The sequence below is a fragment of the Spinacia oleracea genome, chromosome 5, assembly GCF_020520425.1.
Source record: "Spinacia oleracea cultivar Varoflay chromosome 5, BTI_SOV_V1, whole genome shotgun sequence".
Taxonomy (NCBI): Eukaryota; Viridiplantae; Streptophyta; class Magnoliopsida; order Caryophyllales; family Amaranthaceae; genus Spinacia; species Spinacia oleracea.
The window spans coordinates 108,480,830-108,486,967 of NC_079491.1; the positions used below are offsets into that span (position 1 = coordinate 108,480,830).

The 6,138-nt window shown below is 34.4% G+C and overlaps 1 long non-coding RNA gene across 6 annotated transcripts; it reads right to left on the reverse strand.

Moving 5' to 3' along the window:
* Positions 1–544: 544 nt before the first annotated feature.
* On the reverse strand, positions 545–3,724 carry LOC110790550 (uncharacterized). Of its 6 annotated transcripts, none has more exons than XR_008922010.1 (6): positions 3,081–3,724; positions 2,027–2,152; positions 1,717–1,850; positions 1,490–1,648; positions 1,344–1,395; positions 545–776 (listed from the first exon to the last, which is right to left on the reverse strand). It is a non-coding gene; the product is annotated as an uncharacterized lncRNA (long non-coding RNA). The 6 variants fall into 6 exon arrangements; XR_008922006.1 differs by having other exon boundaries at positions 545–582; positions 3,081–3,722; XR_008922007.1 differs by having other exon boundaries at positions 545–588; positions 3,081–3,722.
* Positions 3,725–6,138: the final 2,414 nt, after the last annotated feature.

The following is a 6,138-nucleotide window of genomic DNA, read 5'->3' on the forward strand; positions in this document are numbered from 1 at the left end:
GCAGCCGTTATGGTTGTTTTGATTAGGGTTGGGAGACTTGGGACTAGGGGAGGGGACATCTTCGGGATTGAATTGGATTTGGAGTTATAAACTAATAATGGATGTGAATAATTTGATGACCAAAAGTATAGAATACAACACATTAATAGTAGAATTTCAAATTACATGACGCAATTGGATTGAATAGTACTCTCTTCGTTTCTAAAAGACTAGTCTTATATGCACGCGATGCGTGCGGGTATTTAAAAACTAAATATTGTATTAGTATTATTACATTTAATCACCTAAAAAATAATAGGTATGAAAAAATGTTCACTTTGTTGTTACTTTACCATGATTATACTTCGAAACTTCATGAGCTACATGATTTTACGTTGGATGAAACATTCTGTAGTCTCCACAACACAAATAAACAAAAAAAAATCCTAGTAAAATGAACTTGCAGCCTTCAACACAAAGATGCCCTTAAATTTTAAGCTAACAACTGTGGGCACAGGAGTTCGAGGGATACGTTGCTTCATTCTTTCTCAAGTCATAGCTCTAACAAAGAATCTCAAAATCACCAGCAATCAAGGACCCATCCTGCAACTTAATATTTCAAAAATTTCAGTTCACAGTACCCAAAAAAAGATGAAAAAAAAAATCATCCCAAAATCGTAATAAAAAGACTTAACATTTCAAAAAAAATTGATTATAGGCTGTCGTCATTTGCAGAAGCAGAACTGCAGCCCTCAAGTTCAAGATACTCCAAAAACAGTTGTGCAGAAATGTATTTTCTGCAAGTATGTCAGTTGGTAGATACTTAGATACTAACATGCTGGGATACTGTAGTGCAAGCGTGCTAATATGCTGGGATACTTGCTTGGTTCGAAATAATTTACCATTTGTAGTAAAACTGTAATTTAGACCCATCAAATCAAATTTTACTGAAATACAACAGAGGTTCGAGTCACGCTCCAAGCGTCCAAACTTATCCAAATAGGGATTATAAAAACCCAAATTGAAGCTAAGAAGTGACCCAAACTGACCCGACAATCAACATGTCTAATAACAATATTTTATAATAAAAAACTCATTGACAACAAATTTTCATAACCTGCAACGACGAAATAAAATTAAGGCTTTACTTTCTCCCAATGTTTTCAACTTGGTCAAACAACACCATGTCTGTGCCATATAATCGAGAAAGCTCGAGCGAATAAATGCTAAATTATTAATTGTAGAGTCACATATGTAGTTATGTAAATAGTTCATGGGAAGAAGAATAAACAATGCACTTCTGGTAGGGAAGGGATTGTGTTTCTTTAGTGAATTTCATTGAGAGAGTAAGTAATATAAGTCACCTCTAGTACTTGAGGCTGCTTGTTCGTCGTCTATTTTTTTCCAAAGACTGTCCTGCAATACATACATACATTATTAGTGATTATGATGAAACATTTAGGGGACTTTAATACTATTTTAGAATATCCAGAATATATAATTGTGTTACCCTTGCATTGATAAGACAACAAAGTATATCCCCCAAGATAGACACCATCAGTTAAATACTTGGAGAATTTCACCATAACTTTCCAGAATATATGCAAGATTGTTGTCTTTCTAACTTCATCTGGGATTCTGGTCTTGCTTCCATATAATAAAATCAATTCTAAGAAATAGAACACGTGACTACATGAGAAATACAAAAGGGAATGAATTTTACAGTCGCATTTATACCTGGACATAAGTTATATCGTGAAGCTGCAAGCCCATAGACAGCAAAAGGGATGCTTAGAATTGATCCTTGAAAAAAAAAGCGACCGCTTCGGCACCACTAATCCGACCATCATGATCCAAATCAACCCAAATTACTGAAATTTCTCCATTCAATACAATACAAACTCCATCAAAATCAAACAAATTACCAAAAAGAACCAACAAAAACACCCAATTAAATGAGTAATTCAAATACATCAAATAGTTTCCAGTATCATAATTTTAAAAAATAAAAACAAATTAATTCAAATCACAGAGGAGAGAGAACAACCTGGTAACGCCGCGTTAGATGGAATTTGTTTCATTTAGACCCTCCTCTTTCTCTTTTCATCTTCTTCATCATCACCACTCCAACACCCTCACTCTCTTTATTCTTCTGCACTGAAGTTGTCCCTGCCTGATGAAACGGATTAGATTCAAGCATGGAACTTTAACTTATTTTTAAGAAACAACCTGTGAAGCAAACTCTACCGGAGAAAGTGGTACTTGCTACTCCTTATTGATCACCGTGACTATAATCTGAATCATAGTTATTGTCATAACTACTACTAATTCATCATTTCAAGTGGAGTCTAAATTCAATGTGAACTTTGAAATTCAGATGAACTGAAACGGAAGAGGGGGCTCCTAAGGATTACATCAAGTTTGATCACAGAATACAAAGTAGGACTTGCTAAGTTGAATTGACAATAACCATGGCTTAACTAACTGGTAAAATCAAGCGAACGTTCATAAAAACTTAAGATGTCATACAGAATCAGCACATTGTCCGAAAGCACACCTCCAATTATCATACAATTGTTACCCCCTTGATCTTGCTATTAGGCTTAACCAAAAATTTGGAATCTAAAAAAGCTATGTTCATATCATAATTAGTTCCTTAATTTAGCCGTCCTTTCTAGTCATCTCTGTCACTCTCAAATAATTCAAATACTTGACTTATATTTCTCAAAATTAATTAAGCATTAACTACCCATTCAATTCGATCAAGAAATCAGCTCCTTACAATTAAACGCCAATTTACAATCATCATCATCTCCTCCGATCCTCTTAGTTAAAAATACACAATACAAAATTCAAAAATATGGATGAACAAAAACCTCCGCATATCCCAAACCTTCAAACTCAATTGATCAGTCGTCAGAGATGATGAAGAAGAGATGAACATCATCATCTCAGACAAAGCAGCAAAAGCAATACATAAACCTCTAATTGTTAATTTGTTCTTATTCTTGCAAAAGAAATTAAAAACTGAAATAAAAAAAAACCCTAGATTTTTTTTTCTTAAAATCAATTTATAAATCTAAAAATAAAATGTTACTAACCTTGCCGATGAACCTTCAACTGCATTTTTGAGGGCTTCAACTGGATATTAAAAATGAAACACATCATTCACATCCACGAAATCAAGAGCATAGTAAAAACACAAATCAAATACCGGTTATCAATTCGTATTAGATTGTCAAACAAAAACCCATAAATCAAAAGCTAAGAAAACCCAGAAATCAAAAGCTAAGAAAACCTAAAAATCCACATATATCGTTGACGGCGGCGGAGGATAATCACCACCATCGTGGATTTCTAGGTTAATCACCCACCATCGTCTTCTCTCTCCTCCATTATCCACCTTCAATTTGTTCTTATCTATAATCCAATCCCCTTTCCTAAACCCCTAAATTTGATTATTTATTACGAAAGTTTCAATTTGAATATCTCACCTCCAATGAAAAAATTTCTAGAAACCCTAAAACCCATGTTGCAGAAGATGAAGAAGATCGAGGAGAGGAAGGAGAGGATTTGAGGAAGATGAAGAAGATCGAAGGAGAGAGAAAACGGGAGGAATACGGGGAAGGGTTGAATCAGTGTAACGCTTTCTCAATTTTCTCAGAAGATGAGTGTAACGCTTTCTTAAGTTGAATCAGAAGATGAGGAGGGTATTTTAGTAAATTTAACGGGGGACACGAAAAGTCAATTTACAAAAATGACCTCAGGAGCTGGCTTATATAATAGAGATTATATTGAACCCGTTTTTTCACTTTATTAGATAAGGAAAAAAGAAAGGTGCAAGTGGGTGTTTTGTCATTTTGGTAAAGTAATTAGGAGAGTAAAGTGGAGAGAGAAAGTAAGTTGAAAGTGACATTTATAGAAATTCACATCCCTTTTCGCTCATTTTCCATCAATAAATAGAATCTGAAAATGATATAGTTAAGTGGGAAAACATCCCAGAATTTTAATTTCCCGCCATTTTCCCAAAAGTTCGAAATTTGGCAAACAAATTCAAATTGTTTTCTGTTTTTTTCTCATTTCTGTAAACTATCCCTATAAATATACTTACACAGTCACCATTCATTGTGGAGAGAGAGAATTCACAAACAACTGATAAATCATAAATTACAATAACTGAAAGTTCATCTATTCTTCCGCATTCATCACAACTGAAAAACCATAAATTAATTTACAAACTACATAGAATAATTTCACAGGGGTGGGTGGGGAGGGGTTAGTGCTCTTAGGAAATTATCTTTATCGAGTATAAAAAAAGGTAGACTAGGATGATAGAGTTAGTTGATATCATTATCGAACTTGTCGTATTCTTCACAAGAGTTAACCAATTTAACTTAGTATTATTTATTTCTTTTTTTTGAGTAACGAGTATTGAGGAGTCCTTTAGTTAGGTGTTAAACAATCATGTTTAGGATTAAGAGGTGCTTGGGAGCTTGGGTTTGATTATGGTTTGTATTATTGTTGCCTAATTGATGTATATTCTTGGTTTTGAATAATTGCTCCCGCTTGTTTATATTAGTACCTTTTACTTAGCTTATTTTCTTGATTTTTTTTTTTTTTTTTGTGTTTTTAGGTTTACAACACACCATGAGAGCAACCTTTCACCAATAAAGAAGTTGATGTAATACGAAACAAATTAGCATCGTATTTAACGAATAACTATGTGATGGTTTGAACTAATGTATTATCAAATCTACTCTTGTCAAGTCGTTTATCATAGATAAAGTATACTTGTCGTTGATTGTGACCTTATTGAGCTTCATGTAGTCTATACAGAGTCTCATACTCATGTCCTTATTCTTCACAAACAGAACTAGAACTCCCCATGGTGATTCACTTGGTCTAATGTAACCCTTATCAAGCAAATCCTCAAATTTTCCCTTCAACTCACTCATTTTTGTTAGAGCCATACGATACGGAGCTTTTGAAATTGGTGCAATCCTAGGCACTAAGTCTATTATGAAATCGATAGGTCTACTGGGAGGCATATTTGGGATCTCTTCTAGAAACACATCTAGGAATTCATTCACTGCCAACAATTTCCTCTGGCATAGCTTTTGCTTTTCTCTCTAGGCCTCTCACATTGCACAGAAATAATGGGTTTCCCTTCTTGATTAGTGACACTAGCTTCATTGCCGAAATGATTCTTATAGTTCTAGGTTTACCATAATAGCGATAAGATACCACTTTTCCTAGGTTTGACCTTAGATCGACCTTCTTCTTCTTCTCACAATCCATTTTAGACTTGAACATGATTAACCAATCCATGCCCAAATTATATTTTGGTCTCCCAACTCAAATTCAATTAGGTTAGATGGAAATATAGTTTTGTCTATAGTTAATGGCACATTTCTATATATGGATTTTGGTACACTTAATATGCTACATGTTGTTATTACTATGGGTACTTCAATGGTTTCATGTTCACTCAACCCCAAATTACCCAAAGTTTCTGCCAAAATAAAATAATACCACAATCAAATAGTACTTTAACTAATATTGATTAAATATAAAAAGTGTTAGTTATCACGTCAGATGATGAGTCTGCTTCCTTTCGGTTGATGGCGTTCAACTTCCCTAGAGCATTTCCCTTTTTAGACATTTATGTTTCCGTATTACCATTCTTGTTCCCATTCTATTGTTGATTCGCTCCTAGCTTCCCATTTCCATTGTTGTTACCTCTTTGGTAACCCCTTTGCTAATCTCCGTTACCTCTAGAATTTCCACCATTGCTGTTCTGAAAGTTGTTATGGCCAAGCTTAACTTGATTCTTGAAAAAGCACTCGTATTCCATATGAACTAGCTTCTTACATATCCTACAAGATACTAGATTACCATCACAATCCTTTCCAGAATGGTTCCTTGGGCACTTCTTGCATAAATGAACTCTATCTCCACCCTTTCCTAACTAGTTCTTGTTCCCGTTGTTGAAATTTCGGTTTCCACCGTTGTTTCACTTAAACTAGAATTTTCTATTCCCTTTATTCTTCTTGAAGTGACCTTGATTCTATTGGTTTCCTCCATTTCCATGGCTACCAACATCCTTCCTCTTCTCTCCTGCTCCACCTTTAACCTTGTTCTTTCACAACAACAGTCCTT